Source organism: Eptatretus burgeri, unplaced genomic scaffold (genome assembly GCF_056783735.1).
Source record: "Eptatretus burgeri isolate ZD-2024b unplaced genomic scaffold, Ebu_testis_v1 Ebu_testis_scaffold_30, whole genome shotgun sequence".
Taxonomy (NCBI): domain Eukaryota; kingdom Metazoa; phylum Chordata; class Myxini; order Myxiniformes; family Myxinidae; genus Eptatretus; species Eptatretus burgeri.
The window spans coordinates 40605-62952 of NW_028221980.1; positions in this window are offsets into that span (position 1 = coordinate 40605).

Consider the following 22348-nt stretch of genomic DNA (forward strand, 5'->3'; position numbering starts at 1 on the left):
CTATGCAACAGTTTCACAGCAAGCAAACTTCCATTGAGTACAATGAACAAACAGACATCCAAAGAGGTAACTCAACAAACATTCATAACACTTATTCGTTCTCCCCCTTGGGGACTTGAACCTCTTTAGTGAGCAGGGGCGTTACCCCTCTCTTTGCGGAGGTGGAATTAATGTTCCTTATCTGGTCCCTAATTAATGTCTCCAACACCTTCCCCACAACTGAAGTCAAACTAGCCGGTCTAGAGTTCCCCAATTCTTCTCTGGATCCTTTCTTAAACTGGATGGTATTCATACAATACTTAACCTGCACAGTCTTGAGAAGGACTTGCTGCAAGCCAACTCTTCTGGTTTTTTGAAAGGTTATTTTTTCATTGTTCCAATATGGTGCCAGACCAGTGAGTGATGATGTCACTTTTATCAAACCTGCTTTTCTCAAATTTCCCATGGGAAGTTGATCAATTCGTTAAAGTTTTGCATTTATCGGTTCGCAGTTTCAACAATTGCAGTGAATGTTTTTTAATGCTGAACGGATCAAGCGTTGCACTTATCGAATTATGACGTCATAATGAAGGCACCGATGACGTGATCATTAAAGTATCTTATTCTCCATGGGGACTACTTGACAATGAGCCATGTTTCAGTCCATGAGGTGGTTTCGGAGATATGGAGGTGCAATTTTTTGTTTTTCCAAGATGGCGCCTGTGTCGAGATCAGGGTTTGCAATCAAGCAATGACTACACCAATCGTCGTAGAGAAGAGCTTTAATACGCACCAAAAGTGTACACGAGAGTAGAAAGGCACAGAATACCTACAGTATACCAGCTCAGTCAAACTCTGGCCTGCAAGCAGTTTGGTTTACTTTATATATACTTTTCCTGCTCATCTGTTTTCATGATTTCTCCAACTTCCATCAGATTTATATTTCCTTTCTAAGATCTCGTATTCTTTGAAAGTAACAACACCCCAGCAAATATTCTCTCCTGGCCTGACAAAGCATTGATCTTTTCACAAGCAAGAAGATCTGTTATTGGTCAGGCAGATCTTTATCACAATATATATATATATATATATATATATATATATATATATATATATATATATATATATATATATTATCGTCTCAGTCTACTGCAAGATGTTCCCTTTTGAACTATACCAAAACAGTGCTGATTTATGATTGGGCTTCTCCGAGCTCAAGGCTCAAAGAATGTTGTTACAAGGGCCAACAAGAAAGCCAGATGTTCAGCTGCACGACAGAGAGAGAGAGAGAGAGAGAGAGAGAGAGAGAGAGAGAGAGAGAGAGAGAGAGAGAGAGAGAGAGAGAGAGAGAGAGAGAGAGAGAGAGAGAGAGAGAGAGACAGAGATATAGCCGACTTGCTTTGATTACCGACGGTCAAAAAACGGTAGCTTACTGAGAGCATCTTAAATGCTTTGGCTTCCTCAATTAAATGCTACATTCAATTTTTTAAGAAAAGGTAATCCTATTAAAATGGCTGCTCTCATCTTGGGAGCTGTTCAACAGCTCCACATTTGCCCCTCTGTTACTTAGAAACATAGTGGAAAAGGAACACCACAATTATAATAATTTTTAGAGATGGAATCTTGATGGAGCGGCAAAGTGGTAGAAGGGAGTCTCCTCCAGAGGTGGCACACTTTTATGAGTAGCTCCAAGTGGGCCATAACGTCACGAAAGCTCCGCCTGCACTTTCTAGCCTCATAGAAAAGCCCCCCTCCACCATCCCTACCAGCCCACCAATACCCCACCCATACCCCACCCCTCTATAGAATAGTGGATACATTTCAACAATTATGACTTGAATATTGGTCATGAGGAAGCAAAATTACTTTTCAAAAACAACATTCACAGAAAAAATTATTTCACACACAAAAAAGATACATATATATTTTTAACTAACTATGGTTCTTTATGAACAGCAAACAAGAATATAATTTTTATAAACAGCAAGTAAGAATTAGCAAACAAGAATATACATTTATCAACAACAAGTAAGAATCAGCAAACAAGAATATAATTTTTACAAACAACAAGTAAGAATATATTTTTTGCTATATATCGTGTTCTTTATGAACCAACAAAAATAATATAATTTTATAAACTGCAAGCCAGAGTGAAAGAAAAATTTGAAAGAAAAGTCCCAACATTTTCCAACAAGGCAATGTTTAGATAACATTTCTTTCCATCTTCGTCATCGGTGTGAGCAAGTCGAGACACTCATCCAATGTGTCAGCAGTGGGTTTACTCCCGAAAGCTCTAGTGTCTGTACTTTCATATTTCCCCAAAAAAATAATACCACCATCACGGTGTCTCGACTAAATTTTAAACTAGGTTCTTCATTTTCTGGGTTTTCTGGGTTTTCAGAGATGGTTGGTCCAGGGGAACTTCATGCACCACCATTGTGTCACTGTGGTAAATTTTCTCTCTCACACACACACACACACACACACACACACACACACACACACACACACACACACACACACACACACACACACACACACACACACACACACACACACACACACACACACACAGACACCATTACTTTTCTGCCATGATGACAATAACACTGAATATCATAAGGCCAACGATCAATATGTGGAATATCCATGTTCCCCCTTCACCAAACACTTCCATTACCCATGATCTGAACCCTTCTTCCTTAAAATAGTCATGGTACTCTGCAGTTACCTTCCTTAGGTGTTCCGCTAGGTCACAGAAATACACCATTTAATGATTTCTGGGATTCTGCAAGATTATTTATTCGTATCCTTATCTCTATCCTTGTCCCAGTTATCCCTTCATGTAACAATATGCCTTGTTCCAGGCGTACAATGCCTTTGTCCCCTTCATCCCGTGGCACACGAGATGCATAATTGTATATCAGGGCCCGATAAGTGTTTTCCCATATACGCCTTCCTAATGCAATTGATCCTAATGTTTACCTTTTTTTTTCTTCCCTGTGCACCCTGTCACAACCCATTCCTTGTTTCCCCTACCATTGACCTACCAAACATTCTGATCTCTATGACATTCCCAAAATGTCCTCACTATCTGTTATTGTCCATATTATCACGATTATACACATGCTAATCAAACACTGCCACATCTGTCATAAACCTCCAGTAACATTTCTTTCTCTTTTCGATTTCCTGTATCCTTTTGCAATGAGATGCGTGAATCCATGATTGGCTGACCTTTTCTTGACAGCTCCTTGGGTAACCAATAATACCTGAAAAAGTCCAGTCCACTGCATCTTTAGGACGTTCCTCCATTCGAACACCCTGTTGTCAAACTCTTTCACAATATTTATTAGCATCACAAGAATTAATCTTCATTTATACATGTCCATATATTTTCCAGACATTTTACCAATAATTATATGTACTGTTTGGCCTTGCCCTTAAATTGGTGACCAGGATCCCACAGCCCTGAGCTCAAGTTTCATTTACCACTAAACGAACCCCAGAGGGCTAACTCAGCCTGTCACTCCTTTAAGACTGGCAAGAAAAATGAACATCAGTACACTGGTAATCGGGACACCACATCAGCAGCACAGTCATGCTCCAACCAGTGATGCAACCAACAGCCCAAAGGCAGTGCACACCACAAACATTTGATAATACAAAGCTGCTTCCAAAACTTTCGATTTTACAAATTTTCGATTTTCTCCCACCTCTGCAAGTTCTTGAATGTACCATATTCTCAGCACCTCCTTCTACATCATCCCCCTTTTGCTCGTGCAGCTCATTTTTATGAGCCAAAAAGAGCAAAACACCTTTTGGGTAACCACTTTGTTGTGGGGGCTGAGTATCAGCAGCAAGCACGACCGCTAGAGGGAGCAGTAGAGTCAGTTCCACCGACCGCACCCTTCTTTCCCATTCATAAGTTGGTCGTCATCAGAGAGTGTACATAGCCCCACGGTCTACCATTATGACAATACAATGCACAGAGAGCCTTTCCAGGTACGGTGGCTGCTATGATATGAAAAACGCGTTTTTAAAATACCAACCGATGCTGACGCAAGAAGACAACAAATTCAGATCTCAACGTAAACAAAGATGTGAATTCTGCCTGCCCGAACCGACCCATGGGTTCACACCACTACCTTCACCACAGATGCATGTGCTCACCTGCACCCACCATTTGCTCACCCACTAACCCAGACGATCCTGATGGTGTAATTATCCCAATCGCCCCTTGGCGTCCTGGTGTTGCAGACTCCCCTTGCAGACCCCTGTCTCCAGCATTGCCCTGAGGGCCAATCATGCCATCATGACCACTCGGGCCCGGAGGTCCGATAGGACCTGAACCACCAATAGTTCCACTGCCTCCCGCTTCTCCAGGCGGTCCAGACAACCCAGTGGCTCCCTGGGCACCATCATGAAGCCCATAAGAAGCACATAAGGGCAGAGTCATTAGAATATAAAATAAATGGAAATTTATACACAAGCACCCATACAGGTGCTGCTTAAGGACTGGCCCCACCAGACACACACCCCCTCCCAAAAAAAGGACCCCGTTGGGTCGTTATTGATACTCCCCCCTTGGAGGGAAGGTGAGCTGGAGGTGAGAAGCTTCCTTGGACCTTCCTGCCTCGTGCAATCCTTGACAATCCGGCTCGATGGTACTCGAACCTGCAACTCGATGCCGCTGCAAGCACCAGGTAGTTAGGTAGCGTTGGTTTCCAAATAACTCCCCCACAGGCGCTCGGCACGTATGCTCATCGAAAAGGCCGATGGTGGAAGGTAGCCAGGGAGGATGTCGTTGTTGTAGTTTTTTTTCTTCATATGTGCTCAATATATTACTATCGAATTAACTATTCTTGACTAGCACACTTTGCGACATTAAATATCCTCTTATTTCCACAGTTACCCTACATTGTGCCATCTGTACAGTATACACATATCAGGAATATGCTTTAACCCTCGGCGAGATTGCATACCGCAATTAGCACAGAATCACTTTCCAAGATGTTATTCTCAGTGTACACTACATACCCTGACAGTTTTGTCCAGTATCGGACATCTTTTGATGACCACATTTTACTCTAACAATGAGTCAACCAACACTGCATAATCAGATATCATCTATTCATCCATTTGGACCACACTTCTGCAAAGCATTTGGTGCTGCCCAAAATAAAATAAAATATTTTCCTCTGTTCCCGGCTGAGTTGTGTATGTAATTATGTCCACAGCCACAGTTGCGATTTTAACTCATTCTTCATTCAAACATGTCATGGTAATTGTTTTTAAAAATCTGCCAAATTCTCAATTATCCTTTACATGAGCCTAAAGTAAATCCCAACACACACTCCGCACCTCACTTGCATGATTCGCATTTCCTCTTTCAAACCGTCAGAGCACACTGTCTATTGTTTGTGGCTCTTGGCGACTCCTGACTCTCAGTATCCCTGGTTCCTGAGGTTGACTCAGCCTGTCATTCCTTCCAGGTCGGTGAGATTATTTATTCCAATGTGTGTATCGGTGGAGGGACACTGCATCATTTGCACTGACACGTCCTTGTGACAATTGATACTAATCTGTCGCCACGTACTGCACACAACTGACGACTCGAGTCCCGACCCATGCCCATCCTGACAGCAGCTGTGCCCCTGCATGTTCGAGCAGCAGTTTTGTAGCTTAATGTTCAGGTTGCCTGCAATAACTTGCCAACTCTTCGCAAAAAGCATCGTGGGATCTTTAATGTTCACGAACCGATGTTAGCAGATCTCGCAGTGGATGTGAAACACCAGGGTGGCAGTTTAGAGCTGCGTTGAGATTTGAACCGAGGCTGCACAGCTCAAAGGGCAGCCACACCTCCAGACTCTTCGGAGGTGCAGGGGGCTGTAGGGGGTTGGCACATTGTAGAATTTACTCAGGGTCCAGCACACAATCGTCTTGTCCATTTGCACATGTGTACTTGCAAACATACAAGGCCAGGATGAACTGCTTCGAAAATTTACACAGCACCCTCGGCACGGCCGATTTCAATGCGGCCCAGATGTTGACCACACTCGTGCTTCGTACTCCATCTCCCACACCGTACAGCCCTCCCTCCTTCGAGGGCTTCACACACGGCTTACTTCGTACATTCAACCACAGATGCCAACCACAATTTATTGTAAAACCGAACTCCTCACAATAATGATGCAACCAACCGTGTTGATAATTTTCCGTGCCTCACTCGGTTAAAAAAAATATATTTCTTTTCCAAAGCCTCTCTCCGTATTCAGGCAAACTTCACGCAGCCCGACTCTCCCAAGCAAAAATCGCGCACAGCCCGCACTTCACAGCAGGGCATGCAACACATTGAGCACGATAACCCGCTTTTATGGTCAATTTTAATCCAAATAATTTATCCTGACAGATCGAGGCTCATATAAGGACAACAAACATGCTCCTCTGTCCGCTTCCATACAAAAAACTTGATCGCGCCAGGCAGAGGATTAATGCTCCGTGACAAGGTCTGCAATGGACGCTTGTTCAAAGACCACTAGTCATTTCCCCCAAAAACATTTCTGCAGCTTGCCTAATGTCTTTGTCCTGGTTCTTGGATGTCATTGTTTCATTCACCGACGAGTGAAGACACAGCACGCCTCTGGGCACAACATGTGCACTTCGACACAGCTCGCCCCCACCTTTTATCCTACCCCTCCTTCCTTCGCACCTTGGTCCCGCGTCTCTCCCCATCTCCACATCCACAACAAACTGCGTACATACATTCGACCCACACATTACTCACGTATACAAATCAATTTAAACACATTTCAGAACTATTTTACTCTATATTAAATTACCTTTTATTTATTTCCAACCGCGATGAAATAATTCTCAATTTAATTCGTGTTGTATGGACTCCTGGACTTGGAGATCACAATCAAGGCTCTATTCGGCACATCTGCCACAAATTTTCCCGTTGAGTCGTTGTTGAGTCGTTAAAAAAAAAAACTCTCAAAGAGGAACACGACCCCCACCTTTACCCTTCAGGCAAGGCGCACACATTCCTCCACTTCACAATGGGGGCATCCTTCCCTCTGTGGGTTATCATTCCCACCCACCTTCCATTTCCACACATCGTTTTCACGAGCAGCCTCGCTTCGTCCGCTGTTCTTTCAGCACCTCACTTTAAATTTCCAAATATTATCACATCAGAACTAATCTCAATTCCTGTACTTTTAATGGATATTTTACCGATTTTGAGTTTGCTGCACTGTAACCTTCCCTTTCGCCTGCGTTTTTCCGCCACCTCCTCACCGGGAAGGCAAAAGTCGTGGCCAGCGACATCGTACCTTCCAGGTTTGGACACAACCTCGACGGATTAAGGAAACCCTCAGATGGGTTACCTGGTATTCTCTCTTGATTTCCCCACTTTGTGCACTGCAGTTGCACGGGTGGGGCAAGGTGTTTTCTCAACTTATTCTTTTAATCTTAACACTTACAACTTTTCTTTTTTCAACATTATTTATTTGTCATGCTTCTTCCCTACACATCTTACAAAATTCAAGTTTGGTTCGGGCTTATTCACAAATGCATATCTTAACGAATCTTATTCTAGGAATGCATATGGGTACTTTTATATTCATTCATACCATGATTCTAATTGATCACATGACCGAGGTCCATAATTTCCGTTACAGCTTTATTTTCCCACTTTCCCTTGATCATTTCTAGAGTATTCTTGGACTGGTCAGTGTTTTGCCTGGGGTGGTCTCGGGTTGGGTTGGGTGTCTTTCACACCTTTCCACAAACCCTCACACTCCCTTGCACACCTTCCACGTCCTCAATCTCCCACAGAAATACCTTGTCTCTTGGAGATTTCTCAGATTACCCTCCCAGGGTTTGTACCTTGCAACCTCCCCTTTAGACACTGTTCTCCAGGGATTTCTTAGATGAGCCTGCGAGCGTCAACTTCAACCCCCCCTGCGAACACTTAAACCCCCGGGGTACCCCTCTTTTTGATGTGCACAAAGCTCCCTCTTTTCCCGTTCTTTTAAGATAAGTACAGATCACAAAGAGCAGCGAACCTGTATGTCCCGGTGCGAGAAAAAGAGGCAGTTCTTACCTTATCTTTAAGCCAGCCGGCTGCTGTCCTCTTTTTGTCTCACCAAGCAAGAAGTTCCCCTTTTTTGCTCTGTTTTTACCCCTTGCCAACTACGCCAAAATGTCGAGATCAGGGTTTGCAATCAAGCAATGACTTCACCAATCGTCGTAGAGAAGAGCTTTAATACGCACCAAAAGTGTACACGAGAGTAGAAAGGCACAGAATACCTACAGTATACCAGCTCAGTCAAACTCTGGCCTGCAAGCAGTTTGGTTTACTTTATATATACTTTTCCTGCTCATCTGTTTTCATGATTTCCCCAACTTCCATCAGATTTATATTTCCTTTCTAAGATCTCGTATTCTTTGAAAGTAACAACACCCCAGCAAATATTCTCTCCTGGCCTGACAAAGCATTGATCTTTTCACAAGCAAGAAGATCTGTTATTGGTCAGGCAGATCTTTATCACAACATATATATATATATATATATATATATATATATATATATATATATATATATATATATATATATATATATATATATATTGTTGTGGTTACCAGATTCGCAAACCACCATTCAGGTCCCTTAGGTGAGGTATCTCGGTAAGTGCATGTGTAGTTAGGCCCAAACCCGTTGTCTAGTGGGAATACATGTCATTTATACGTGCTGCGACTCTTCAGGATAGCCGTTTTTCTTTTACTATCTTTATTTTGGACCAATCGCCACCATCACAACCACAACAACAACCACCAACCACAACGCCGCTTCACCACAACCGCCATGACCTTTACCGTCACAACTCGCCACCATCGCATCACCGTCATCTCGCGCCACTCATGGGCACCGATGCTGGACTCGTGTAGGGCGCGCGTTGAACAGCGTGTACAAAATCACGGATTTTCTGCTTCAAAAACGGATCGAAAACGACACACGCCCACTTTTTGCCGTCCAATCGGTGAGCGAGGGGCGAATTGGCCCCGCCCCCAGGGCGATCGATATATGCAAATTTGTGGATCAAAAGCCTTCACGCCCACTTTTTCTCGGGCCAATGGGGAGCGAGTTGAAAGGTCAAAGGGAGGGGTCAAAGGCGAAGTTACGGGGGGATAAAAGGACGGTGTTCGTCAGTCAAAGGAGTAGTAAAGGTCGGAACGAGGCGAAGGAGTCGGAACGAGAAGAGAAAGAGTCAGCAGAACGAAGAGGGTCGCAAAAGAGAACGAGAGGGAGTCGGAACAGAGAGTCAAGACTTCGCGGGCGGTGGAGCTGCTCGTCGTGTGCGTTGGAGTCGGAACGGAGGGGACGAGCTGTGGAGAGGCGGCGAGGGCGGACGAGGGGGTGCTCGCGTCGTGCAGGGAGCTGCACCCCTGGGAGGCCGGCAGCGCGACCTGGCCGAGGTGGAGACGCTCGTCGCGCACATAATAAAGATCCTCTATACCCCGAGCATCAGCAACCCCCTCCTGTTTCCCCCCGCGCTGAGATAGTGCGACCAAGGGGGCCCCGTTCCCACCCCTGCCAGGCACTGTCCACGAGGCCCGCGGGTTGCGGGGCCATCGCCGCTCCGCGTCTCATCACCAGACGGGTAGGCCCGACCAGGTCTCGGCCCCAGGCCTACCTCATTCTTGAGGGTATTTCTTTTCCTTGGTTTTGGGTATGTGTTGTCGGCGCCGTCTGTGAAGTAGAATTGTATAAGTGTTGCCGTGTGCTCAGTAGTCGGTATTAGCTCTGCACTGTGTTTTCACTTTTATGTTTGCTTTTTGTGTAAATGGAATTATGTTTTCTTTTTTGTGTGCATTTGGTGGAATTGTATTTGTGTGCTTCCCGTGTGCCGAGAATAAATGTGCTTTATTGTTGAACTGTTCTCCCGCTTCGCTTCGTCTTTTCCTCCATTGAATCCCCATCTTGCTTCACGTAAAGGGTTGGTAGTGGGCTGAATATGCCCGATAATTAATCGAACCGTCGAGGTCGACGATAACACCGCTCGGTTATTCTGATAGTACGGAACGGGTCGCTTAAGTGGCCCGTGTCCGAAGTCGACCTGCGGCGAGGTGCGATCGCCCGGTCTACCCTCCGCGTGGGTACTTAGGTAGTTCGAATTTGGCGAGCAACCCTATCCCACGCGGGGGCTGATTGGCTCGATCGCGGTGAGACCGAAAGGTCCACCCGTGACTGGTTCCCGGCGTTAGTCCGAGAGGGTCACGACTGGATTGTCCGTCCGGTGGGCGACGTGCCGCGATTCGAGTTACGTGGCCGTCAGCACGCCGGCGGGCGCGAAGACCGCAACACTGGTGTCAGGTCGTGCGATACAAATTCATCGCCCTCCTCGCGGCACTGGTATCGGAGAACAGGAAAACGGGCTCTCCTGTCTCCGGCTAAATTTACGGGAATCGGTCCAGGGGTGAGAGAAGCGACCCCCGATTCCCTCCAAATTTCGAGCGAGCTAAATTAACCCTTCACGAGAAGCAAGATGGCGTCTCAAGGCGAGCGGGAGCCGGGGGTATAAGAAATGTATATGTGTAATAATGTAGAGTCCATGGCCCAGGATGGAATCCCCGAGCAGGAAATGTTGATTGTGCAGGAACACGGACTCGCCCAACTGAACCCAGGGCCCGAGGTGGGTGCGGCCGCAGTGTATGACACCTCCCCCCCCCTCTCCACCAAAACCCTTGCTAAAACGGTTCAGCTGAGTGCATCCAACATGGCCCAGCTATGCGCCATGCTGGCGGCAATGAACGAAAAGATGAATGCGAAAATGATCGAAAAAATGGATGCAAACACAAATGAAATGAAAAACGAAATGAAAGGCATGAACGAAAAGATGGATACAAATACAAATGAAGTGAAAACGACGATGGATGCGAATACACAGCAAATAAACGGAATGGAAGCAAACATGAAAGAAGAGATGAAAGAGCTACGGGGTGAGACGCAGAACATGGGCCGATGCCTGCAGGCGGGCATGAAGGCAGTGACCAGGGAGCTGGGAATGGCGACTCCACGTGTGGGAGCAAACGAGCTGGGTGGGGGTGCAACGGCTGACAGGCCCGCGGTGGAGGCGGGTGAAAAAATAATTCGTGGAACGTGTTGGGCGAGGGTCGCGACGGTGACCAAGAGGGAAAAATTAAATGGGGAGACCAAAACGTGTGAGACGAGACACGAGGTGACGACAACAGAAATAATAGTTGAGACAAGGGAGGTAAAGGGTGAAGAGTTGGCAGAGACACGGGAGATGGGAACGATAGAGGGAAGACTACACGATGAAGACGGGGTAAGTGACGCGCACGCACACACGGAGGTAGTGGAGGACAATGGGGTTGAGCTCGCGGAGCGTGTAGGGACCCGGTGCGAGCACCTGGATGGCCTCCTCCAGGAACGAGGGGAGGGAGTATTCCCCCTTGAGGCGAGTCACGACCAGGTGAGTTCGGTCGTGTTTTGCGAGGTTGAGGGGACGAGTGCGGTGGACGGGTGCACGGAGAGCTTGGGGGGTATGGAGGCCCCGGAGACCCTTGTGGGGACACGAATCCCCAGTATGGTTGTCCCTGTGTGTGTGGTGCAAGGCGTGAGTGCGTCCCCGTGTGTGGAAGCGACCCCGTGTGTGAGTGGTGTGGTGGCGATGGTGCCGGAGTGTGTGCTTCCCAGCGCACCGTGTGTGAGTGAGGCCGTGTGTGTGAGTGAAACGGCCAGTATGAGTGAGGCACCACGTGTAAGTGGTGTGGTGGCGATGGTGCCGGAGTACGTGCTTCCCAGCACGCCGTGTGTGGATGAGGCACGGAGTATGAGTGAGGAACCGCGGGTGAGTGCCCCCGCGTGTGTGGATGAGGCACCGCGGTTAAGTGCCCCCGCGTGTATGAGTGAGGCACGGTGTGTGGATGAGGAACCGCGGTTGAGTGCCCCCGCGTGTGTGAGTGAGGCACGAGTGAATGGAGCACCACGTGTGAGTGGTATGGGTTGTGCAAGGGAGACCGTGTGTGTGAGAGAGCGGTATGAGAGGGAGATGTCGGTTGGCATGCGGGAGCACGCAGCCGCGTCTCCCGGTGTGAGTTTAATGGTGTGGACTGTGTGCGTCGTGACACGCAGGTGTGCGTGGGTTGAATGGAGACGACGAAGGCGACAGAAGAAAGAAAGCCGAGTAGCGGCTGTAGTTGTTTCGAGGACCGTGCCGGGTTCACCCAGCAGTGAGCACGCGGTTCGTGCTGTGCAACGCACGAGACCACCACGTGCTCGCTTGCGAGAGTGAAGTCCCGGTCCGGAAACGCACGCGGTGGATTTGCCGATCCCGCGGACGGACAAAGTTTAGGCAGGTAAATGGATTTGGACCGGACGGGTTCTCCACGCGATCGTGTGTGTTCAGCTCCAACGGGCAGGGCACATGTGTTCGCGTGGGGAACCCCTCGAGACGTGTGGCTTGTGTTTTTTTTTATATGCGCACGGTGACGTCATGGCTGCACGTGGGGTTGGAATCCGGCAGGAGGGGTATCTCTGCCGGATGGTCCCGTCCAAGGAGGGACGAGGAACACGCAGCTGCATGACGTCACGGGCAGGTGTAAAGTGCGCGAGCTCTGAGTTGCCGCGCAGGTGCTGCGCATGGAAAAAAAAAAAAGCAAGCCTCACTTTCGGGTGTACAGGATTCCTGGGCAAGGGGTGAAAGACCCCCTTACCCTGGGCACAGGATGGAAACTAGTTAGGGGGAAGGGTTAGCTTAGCTAGACCGACTTCATGGGGCAGGGGTAAGTCCTCATGGAGTCCGTGGAATGGATTAGTTAGAGGGATTGTAGCCAGATTTAGGTTGGGAAATAAAATGATTGATTTGGAGACAGAGACAGACTTTGGATGTGTAGAGGGGACGTAGCTTAGCTACGTAGTGTTAAAAGGAACGTGCTACTAGTTTAAGGGACGACGTGGGAGCACGAGTTAGTTAGGGGATGTAGTTAGAAGAATGGCAGAGTTCAGCGGTGTGTGTGTTGAAGAGTTGGTGAGTTGTGAGGCATGTGCTTGGTGAGTGAGTGAGGCCAGCGGGTCTGTGTGTGTGGAGTGAATGGGGAATGCATGGTGCGATGAGTGATTGGGGGGAGGAGTGACTCCCGCCCAAGGGACCCCGGGGTCAGTGTAGAGTGAGTTAGGGGGTTAGTCAAATTGAAAAATGGAGGTCGTTTTGTTGTTGGTGGGAATGTAGGCTCGAGACCCATTTGGAGGGGTGCAGGAGCCCTGTTGACGGGCTTGGGAGCGTGGCTGCGAAAGGTGAGTATCGCTGAGTGGGTACCCCGGGCACCAGGCTAGTCGGCCGCGGTAGGCCATGGGCCCATGGGGGGCCGGGATAGAGTCGTGGGCACGGGTGCGCCTGCTTGGTGCGGGGGCCCGGGGCGCCATTAGCCGCGTGGGCAGTGCAGTGGGCACGGGTGACCCTCGGAAAGGGGCCCGGGAGGCCGGCCTGCCACGTGTGCGTTTCAGGGGAGGTGCCATGGGGGGCACTCCCCGGTGTTAGGGAGCTGGTAGGCTCGGAGGCAGTGTAGTGCCCGGGGATGCCATAGCGGGAGATTCGGCAGAGGGTCGTGCCTGCCGGAGGGAGCCACGTGTCCCAGCCAGGAGACCGTGTGAGGGCACGGAGAGAAAATTGGGGGGCGAGGCCCGAAATTGTGAGGACACCAACACAGGCGACGGGAATCTGGGTTGTTAGAACCAATAGTTTAAGCGAGAGGCGCTTGTTGAAAGCCCCGGGGTAGTTTAACAGTTAAATGGTTAGGGTAGATTAGGAGATGTACCCCTCCGCACCATCCATCCCCTCGCTCTCGTTGTGGGCCGCTGGACCCACTTTGGGTTAGATCGCCGAACTCTGGGGAGGCCATTCTGAGGCTTCGTTGGGCCTCGACACAGGACGTTAGCTCTCCCTTATTCCCCTCCGGGAAGGGAACGTAGGGGTTGGGAGTAGGCTAGGTGACAGGATAGGTTAGCCGAACAAAGACGATAAAGGGGGTTAGGGGACGATTTATAGTGGGGAAGTAAGAATAAAAACAACAAAAAAAATAAGTTGGGGCTAAATTGGGGTTTGACAAATTAAGGGAGTGGGTATGTACAGTGACAGGCAAAGGCGATAGGTTGGGAGGGAGACAGGTAGGTAGGTCCGAGCCCGACTTCCAAGTGGCCAGCACCACCGCACTCCCTCCACCAACCTCCACTGAACGGCAAAGGCTAGCCAACTCCATCGGCTGGCCGTGTTTTTCTTCGAGGCGGAGGCCGGCCAACTTCATCGGCAGCTGTTGTTTTGCTGCAAGGCCTGTGCCATCGGCTGGCCGTGTTTTGCTTCAAGGCCTGTGCCGGCCACTTCATCTGCAGCTGTGGTACTTCAAGGCCTGTGCCGGCCAGTTCTTCTGCGGGCTGTGTTTGCCTGCAGCGGCCTTCTTCTGCGGGCTGTGTTGCCTGCACCTTTGCCATGCCATGCCCACTGCCCATGTACACCAGCCCCGTTCAATTTTTGCTTTGCCCCCCCTGTTCATTTCCATGTGCGCCAGGATCAGAAAGCAACAGTTTGCAAGCTGCAAGAACTGCCCTGTTGGCAGCTACAACACGGGCCTGCAGTGGCGGCCCGTGCACCGTGTTTGTGTTCATGCATCCATTCGTTGTGCTCATTGCGTGTGCCACTTGAGCTGGCACGGAGACTGCGTTTGTGCAGCCCATGCACCGTTGTGGTTCACTGCGTTCAGTTCAAAAGGGAAGGCCTTGGACTGCGTGTGAGCAGCCAGCCACGTTCCCTGTCACCTGCATTGTTTGAGCCAGAGACTGCATGCGGGCAGCCTGGCTCCCTGCTAACTGCTTTTCTTTTGCAGAGTTCATTGATCCTGGGCCATGGTTTAGTGTAAAATTTGTAAGTTAAGGTTAAGATGTACTGTACATATGAGTGCGCCCCCGGCATGTCTGTCTAGCGCCGGCAATTTTATTTAAGTCGTCCGTGTGAGTGAGTTTGTTTAGATAGTTACGCAGCCCTCAGGTTATTTATTTTGGGGACACGAATACCATGAATGTCGCACTCAGGGATCCGTAGGTAAAATGTACTAGGGGAAAACTACACATGATGGCACACGAAAATTTGACGACTCGGGACGAGTCTGTAAAAAGGGAAGGGGGTAGTGTTGTGGTTACCAGATTCGCAAACCACCATTCAGGTCCCTTAGGTGAGGTATCTCGGTAAGTGCATGTGTAGTTAGGCCCAAACCCGTTGTCTAGTGGGAATACATGTCATTTATACGTGCTGCGACTCTTCAGGATAGCCGTTTTTCTTTTACTATCTTTATTTTGGACCAATCGCCACCATCACAACCACAACAACAACCACCAACCACAACGCCGCTTCACCACAACCGCCATGACCTTTACCGTCACAACTCGCCACCATCGCATCACCGTCATCTCGCGCCACTCATGGGCACCGATGCTGGACTCGTGTAGGGCGCGCGTTGAACAGCGTGTACAAAATCACGGATTTTCTGCTTCAAAAACGGATCGAAAACGACACACGCCCACTTTTTGCCGTCCAATCGGTGAGCGAGGGGCGAATTGGCCCCGCCCCCAGGGCGATCGATATATGCAAATTTGTGGATCAAAAAGCCTTCACGCCCACTTTTTCTCGGGCCAATGGGGAGCGAGTTGAAAGGTCAAAGGGAGGGGGTCAAAGGCGAAGTTACGGGGGGATAAAAGGACGGTGTTCGTCAGTCAAAGGAGTAGTAAAGGTCGGAACGAGGCGAAGGAGTCGGAACGAGAAGAGAAAGAGTCAGCAGAACGAAGAGGGTCGCAAAAGAGAACGAGAGGGAGTCGGAACAGAGAGTCAAGACTTCGCGGGCGGTGGAGCTGCTCGTCGTGTGCGTTGGAGTCGGAACGGAGGGGACGAGCTGTGGAGAGGCGGCGAGGGCGGACGAGGGGGTGCTCGCGTCGTGCAGGGAGCTGCACCCCTGGGAGGCCGGCAGCGCGACCTGGCCGAGGTGGAGACGCTCGTCGCGCACATAATAAAGATCCTCTATACCCCGAGCATCAGCAACCCCCTCCTGTTTCCCCCCGCGCTGAGATAGTGCGACCAAGGGGGCCCCGTTCCCACCCCCTGCCAGGCACTGTCCACGAGGCCCGCGGGTTGCGGGGCCATCGCCGCTCCGCGTCTCATCACCAGACGGGTAGGCCCGACCAGGTCTCGGCCCCAGGCCTACCTCATTCTTGAGGGTATTTCTTTTCCTTGGTTTTGGGTATGTGTTGTCGGCGCCGTCTGTGAAGTAGAATTGTATAAGTGTTGCCGTGTGCTCGGTAGTCGGTATTAGCTCTGCACTGTGTTTTCACTTTTATGTTTGCTTTTTGTGTAAATGGAATTATGTTTTCTTTTTTGTGTGCATTTGGTGGAATTGTATTTGTGTGCTTCCCGTGTGCCGAGAATAAATGTGCTTTATTGTTGAACTGTTCTCCCGCTTCGCTTCGTCTTTTCCTCCATTGAATCCCCATCTTGCTTCACGTAAAGGGTTGGTAGTGGGCTGAATATGCCCGATAATTAATCGAACCGTCGAGGTCGACGATAACACCGCTCGGTTATTCTGATAGTACGGAACGGGTCGCTTAAGTGGCCCGTGTCCGAAGTCGACCTGCGGCGAGGTGCGATCGCCCGGTCTACCCTCCGCGTGGGTACTTAGGTAGTTCGAATTTGGCGAGCAACCCTATCCCACGCGGGGGCTGATTGGCTCGATCGCGGTGAGACCGAAAGGTCCACCCGTGACTGGTTCCCGGTGTTAGTCCGAGAGGGTCACGACTGGATTGTCCGTCCGGTGGGCGACGTGCCGCGATTCGAGTTACGTGGCCGTCAGCACGCCGGCGGGCGCGAAGACCGCAACAATATATATATATATTATCGTCTCAGTCTACTGCAAGATGTTCCCTTTTGAACTATACCAAAACAGTGCTGATTTATGATTGGGCTTCTCCGAGCTCAAGGCTCAAAGAATGTTGTTACAAGGGCCAATAAGAAAGCCAGATGTTCAGCTGCACGACAAAGAGACAGAGAGAGAGAGAGAGAGAGAGAGAGAGAGAGAGAGAGAGAGAGAGAGAGAGAGAGAGAGAGAGAGAGAGAGAGAGAGAGAGAGAGAGAGAGAGAGAGAGAGAGAGAGAGAGAGAGAGAGAGAGAGAGAGAGAGAGAGAGAGAGAGAGAGAGAGAGAGAGAGAGAGAGAGAGAGAGAGAGAGAGAGAGAGAGAGAGAGAGAGAGAGAGAGAGAGAGAGAGAGAGAGAGAGAGAGACAGAGATATAGCCGACTTGCTTTGATTACCGACGGTCAAAAAACGGTAGCTTACTGAGAGCATCTTAAATGCTTTGGCTTCCTCAATTAAATGCTACATTCAATTTTTTAAGAAAAGGTAATCTTATTAAAATGGCTGCTCTCATCTTGGGAGCTGTTCAACAGCTCCACATTTGCCCCTCTGTTACTTAGAAACATAGTGGAAAAGGAACACCACAATTATAATAATTTTTAGAGATGGAATCTTGATGGAGCGGCAAAGTGGTAGAAGGGAGTCTCCTCCAGAGGTGGCACACTTTTATGAGTAGCTCCAAGTGGGCCATAACGTCACGAAAGCTCCGCCCGCACTTTCTAGCCTCATAGAAAAGCCCCCCCTCCACCATCCCTACCAGCCCACCAATACCCCACCCCTCTATAGAATAGTGGATACATTTCAACAATTATGACTTGAATATTGGTCATGAGGAAGCAAAATTACTTTTCAAAAACAACACTCACAGAAAAAAATTATTTCACACACAAAAAAGATACATATATTTTTTAACTAACTATGGTTCTTTATGAACAGCAAACAAGAATATAATTTTTATAAACAGCAAGTAAGAATTAGCAAACAAGAATATACATTTATCAACAACAAGTAAGAATCAGCAAACAAGAATATAATTTTTATAAACAACAAGTAAGAATATATTTTTTGCTATATATCGTGTTCTTTATGAACCAACAAAAAGAATATAATTTTATAAACTGCAAGCCAGAGTGAAAGAAAAATTTTAAAGAAAAGTCCCAACATTTTCCAACAAGGCAATGTTTAGATAACATTTCTTTCCATCTTCGTCATCGGTGTGAGCAAGTCGAGACACTCATCCAATGTGTCAGCAGTGGGTTTACTCCCGAAAGCACTAGTGTCTGTACTTTCATATTTCCCCAAAAAAATAATACCACCATCACGGTGTCTCGACTAAATTTTAAACTAGGTTCTTCATTTTCTGGGTTTTCTGGGTTTTCAGAGATGGTTGGTCCAGGGGAACTTCATGCAACACCATTGTGTCACTGTGGTAAATTCTCTCTCTCTCACACACACACACACACACACACACACACACACACACACACACACACACACACACACACACACACCACACACACACACCACCACACACACACACCACCACACACACACCTGATCGGTATCTGTTTCACCTCCCGACACATCGAGATCACATAACACTACACCACATACTACACCACACCTCAAACACCAAACACACACACACACACACACTACACTACACACAACAACACACACAACACACTACACACTACACAATGCACACAAAACACTACACACTACACACTACACAACACACACACACACACACACACACACACACACACACACACATATACACACACACACACATACACACACACACACACACACACACACACACACCTGATCGGTATCTGTTTCACCTCCCGACATCCACCCACCACACATCGAGATCACAAAACACTACACCACACCACACCCCAAACGCACACACACACACACACACACACACACACACACACACACACACACACACACACGACACACCACAACGCACACAAAACACTACCCACTACACACACCACCCCACACACACACAAACACATAAACAAACAAACACACATATTGTTACGGCTGTGGAAATTTGCAATACACCATAAAGGGTCCTCAGGTGAGATATATCGATAAGTTCATGTGTAGTTAGCCCACACCTGTTGTTTATAGGGAATATGTGTGAGTCATCCGGGCAGCGATGCTTTGAGTCAGCCATTTTTCTTTCTCTATTGTTATTTTGGACCATTAAGCCACCAACAACTCAAACACCACCACCTTTGCCTCTTTACCTCCACAACTCCATCCTGCAAACATCGCTTCACCGCCATTCCCAAAAGACGCCCGCCAACCACCAAACCACCACCGCAAACCCCCCACCACCTTCGCCTTTCTTCCACAACCATCGACCCACCACCAGTCAACACCGAATGTCGTACTGTCCGAAGCCGTTCGGTGATTGCTGCCGGACGCGGCAAGCCGCGAGTGCAATGGATGCCTTTACGGAAGAGAAATTCGGATCAGGAAGGCTTCACGCCCCTTTTCCTCCATCCAATGGGCGAGCGTCGGGTGGTATGGCCCCGCCTCCAAGCGCGATGAATGTGGATTCTTTACGGGAGAGAAATTCAGATCAAAAGAGGCTCACGCCCCTTTTTTCCACACCAATGGCTGAACAGAGGGTGGCGTGGCCCCGCCTCCAATCGCGTTTTGATCCTAAAATCTGCATACAGGCTCCTCCCCCCGTCTATAAAAGACGCGAGTCTGTGTGAAACTGAGAGTGGTAGTGTGGTGTCGTCTCGTCGCTGGGCTCGTCTCGTCGTTTGAATCGAGCCACCTTCGCTCTCACAAGCGACCAAGCCAGCCAGCCATTCCCCTCGCTCGACCCTGAGCATCAACACCCCCCCCCCATCCGCGCTGAGATAGTGCTGGTTGCCCCGTTCATTCCCCACCCTAACCGTGATGCCGACCCAACCGTGCTGGCGCAGAGCACGCCGGAGAGGGCTCACTGACCACGCCAGGAGCACTGAGTCGGGGCGCAGCTGCGCAGACATTGCGGCTTGCCCGCCATTGCGTCACGAGGACGCGGGTAAGACCTTTTCGGTCTCGTGGACCTGGCCGCTCCTCCAGGTTCCGCGCACATTTGGTTCACGGACCCCGTCTACCTCCCTGCCTATGGGGAGGTCTTTCCTCTTTATTTTGAATGCATGATGTGGCGCTGAGTCCCAACAAGTATAATTGTTTAAGTGTTGTAAATAATTATAGTCAGTAGTAGTGCTTTTGCTTTGGCTGCATTTTCCTTTTTGCTTTTCCCACATTGATTGCATGGCTGTACATACGTGCATGTATGTGAAATAAAGGTGCTTGCTTGTTGAACTGTTTCCCGTTTCGTTGCGCCCTTTTCTCTGTTTGAAAGTTCCATCTTACATCACGTAAGGGATTGATAGTGGGTTAAAAAACCCGGTAAATAATCTGAACCGTCGAGGTCGACGATAACTCCCCTCGGTTATCCCTGCAGCACGGACCGAGCCGCTTCAGCGGTTCGTGTCCGAAATCGACCTGTGGCGAGGTACGATCGCCCGGTCGACCACTCGCGCAGGTACTTAGGTCGGTCGAGGTTAAACCCCCACCCGTGACTGGCTCTTGGCGGTAGTTCCCAGAGGGTCACGACTGAATTGTCCGTTCCGGTGGGCGACGCGTCGCGATTCGAGTTACGTGGCCGATCGCACGCCGGACGGGCCAAAATTCGTAACATTGGTGTACAGGAGTGTGGGATTCAAACCCACCTCGGTCTCCAGGCTAAATTCTCGGGGATCGGACCAGGGGTGTGCGAGGCGACCCCCCCCCCCCGTTCCCCCCAAATTACGAGCAAAGCTAAATTAATCTCTTACGAGAAATAAGATGGAGTTTCAAGGCGAGCGGGAGCCGGGGGTATTCGAGATGGATTTAGAAATGTTAGAATCCATGGTCCAGCAAGAAATCCCCGAACAAGACGAAATGTCTGTGCAGGTTGACTATTCCCCGCAAATAAACGCAGATCTTGAAATGGGCGCAGTGGCTGGGGTGGCGGGCGAACGCCCCCCCCCTCCCACGTGCGAATTCGCCCACGGATCGGACGATGGAAATGTTTGAGGCATTGATGAGCAAAATGGAAACAAACACAAAAGAAATAAAAACAAATGCGTGCAGGATGAATAACAAGATGGACGCAAATATGCAACAAATGCAAAACGAAATGAAGGCAAATTTAAAAGAAAACGCAAAGGAAATGAAAGAGGAAATGAAAGAGATGCGGGATGAGATGCAGCGCGTGGGGCGATGCCTGCAGGCGGGCATAATGGCGGCGCCACCTGCTGGAGCAAACGAGCTGAGGGGAGTGCAACGGTTGTCAGGCCCGCAATAGAGGCGGGTGAGGGCAAAATAATTCGGGAGACGCGTTGGGCGAGACTCGAGCAAGTGACAAAGCAAGTGACGGTGACACAGAGGGAAAAAGTAAATGTGGTGACTGCGACGTGTAAGAGACACGTGGAGACGACAGAGATAATAAAAATAACAGAGACGATGGAGATGGAAACGGTATGGGAGAGACTGCATGATAAAAACGGGGTTAAAGCTGAGCACACACACACGGAGGGAGTGGAGGATAATGGGGGCGAGCTGGCAGAACGAGTTGGGACCCGGTGCGAGCAGCTGGATAGCCTCCTTCGGAACGGAGGGAGATGCTATGTTCCCTTGAGGCGGATCACGACCAGGCGGGTCCGGTCGTGCCGAGCGAGGTTGAGGGGGTGAGTGCTGCGGACGGGTGCACGAGGAGCTTGGGGGGTATGGAGGCCCCGGAAACCCTTGGGGTGGAACAAATCCCCAGTGTGGTTACGAGTGTAGTCCCGGTGTGTGTGGTGTCGAGGTGTGTGTTTACAAGTGTGGTGAAATGCGTGCTGCAACGCAAGCATAGCGTGGGTGCAAGGGCGTGTGTGAGAGCGACTGGGTGGGTGACAAAGACCCCGTGTGTGGATGAGACCCCGTGTATGGATGAGACCCCGGGTGGGAGTGAAACCCCGCGTGTGAGTGGTGTGGTGGCAAGTGTGCCGAAGTGCATGCTTCCCAGCACGCCGTGTGTAGATGAGGCACCGTGTGTGAATGTCACCGCGTGTGCGAGTGAACGGCCGAGTGCAAGGGAGACCGTGTGTGTGAGAGAGCGGTACATGAGGGAAATGACGGTGGGCATGCGGAAACACACCACCGCATGTCCCGGGGTGAGTGCGATGGAGTGGAGTCTGAGCGTTGTAACACGCAGGTGTGTGTGGGTCGAATGGCGACGGAGACGACGGCGACAGATGGACAGAGGCCGGGTAGCGGCCAGAGCTATTTTGAGCACCGCTCCAGGTTTACACGGCGGCGAGCGCGAGGTCTGTGCTGTGGTACACA